This window comes from Amphimedon queenslandica, unplaced genomic scaffold (assembly GCF_000090795.2).
Source record: "Amphimedon queenslandica unplaced genomic scaffold, v1.1 AMPQUscaffold_3302_Cont24701, whole genome shotgun sequence".
In the NCBI taxonomy this organism is placed as follows: Eukaryota; Metazoa; Porifera; class Demospongiae; order Haplosclerida; family Niphatidae; genus Amphimedon; species Amphimedon queenslandica.
Window position 1 is genome coordinate 1 of NW_003556368.1, and position 1392 is coordinate 1392.

The 1392-nt window shown below is 35.6% G+C and overlaps 1 long non-coding RNA gene across 1 annotated transcript; it reads right to left on the minus strand.

Annotated features, from left to right (window-relative positions):
• Positions 1 to 23: 23 nt before the first annotated feature.
• Positions 24 to 1290, minus strand: LOC109592977 (uncharacterized). Its single transcript, XR_002190666.1, has 5 exons — positions 1215 to 1290; positions 1119 to 1159; positions 426 to 482; positions 297 to 381; positions 24 to 178 (listed from the first exon to the last, which is right to left on the minus strand). It is a non-coding gene; the product is annotated as an uncharacterized LOC109592977 (long non-coding RNA).
• Positions 1291 to 1392: the final 102 nt, after the last annotated feature.

Consider the following 1392-nt stretch of genomic DNA (forward strand, 5'->3'; position numbering starts at 1 on the left):
AACAAAAAACTATCAGATTCATTTCACCTGAAAATCTCCTCTCATTTTATAGTCAGTTATTTGTGAAAGGCTATCATGGGTCGTCCTCTCTATCTTTTTGTGGTTAACAGTTGACACTTTTAATTAACTTTAATTAACTGTTACTACTACATGATTGTCCACTATCTCCAGCCCCTTGCTTTTAGTGTTTCAATTGTTTAATTGTTTATATTAATAGAGTCAAACAGGCCAGATTATGTTGAGCCATTCAAGGGGATTATAAATTTAAAAACAAAGTGTAGTAGGTTAGACTGTACCTCGTCCACTGATGATGGGGAATACGACATATTTAACAAAAGAGAGGACACCATTCTCAGTAATGTTACCAGGCTCACAAAATGCCTAATAAATAAATAAATAAATAAATTATAATTATTGGTAATTACTTTCTTTAATTTCTTTTTTACATCTTCTGCTGAATCCAAAGGATCAATTTTAGAATCCTAAGAAATAAATAAATAAATTAATAAATACTTCTACCATGCCTACTTGCAATTGACCAATCAGATTGCGTTATACGAGGTAAATATAATCGCTTATTTACCTCGCCGAGGTAAATATAGCCAACTTATTAAAGTCGCCAAACAGGATTTCTTAGTTATTTAACTCGTGGACAGCCCGGGAGCAAACAGGTTTCTAATTATTTACCTCGAAGCATAGCTATGGCGTCTGGAGTAATCATTTTTAGCAGAGAAAGCAGCAAAGAACATCGAAAAGAAAGAAATAGAGCCTCAAAAGCATTGGGCCATGTGATAAACTTCTTAATGGGTGGAGTGGAATTGGAAAGGCGTGTTCTGGGCGTGTTTTTACTGTACACACATGGCGCGAGTGGAGAAGAGATTTTCCTGTTTCTTTTAAGAAGATACAAAGAAGTAAAGAGGCCTTGTACTTTTATAAAGTCTTGCTAATCATGGGCAGTTTCTTAGCTACAGATTTGGCATGGTAGAAGTCTGTTATACACCTCGGTCTCGGTTGCTATGGGTTTATTTACCTCGGGACTGCGTCCCTCGGTAAATAAATCCCATAGAAACCTCGACCTCGGTGTATAACCTATACTTAATTAATAAACTAATACTTACAGGATCAGAGGCACTCATTTTAGCACCTGTCAGACCAGGGACTGGGGGAGAGAGAGAATGGATAAACCACACCCACTAATAAACCACACCCCTTACCCATTGGATTCATGAAGTGGATACGTTTCTTGTAACCTAATCTGGGGAGGTACTGGGAGGGGCAGAGCAAAAAAAACAAAAAAATTATTATTATTATTATTATTATTATTATTATTATTATTATAAAAATAACGAACATGTACAAAAACAATGACTAGAAGAAAAGAATAGGGGAAAG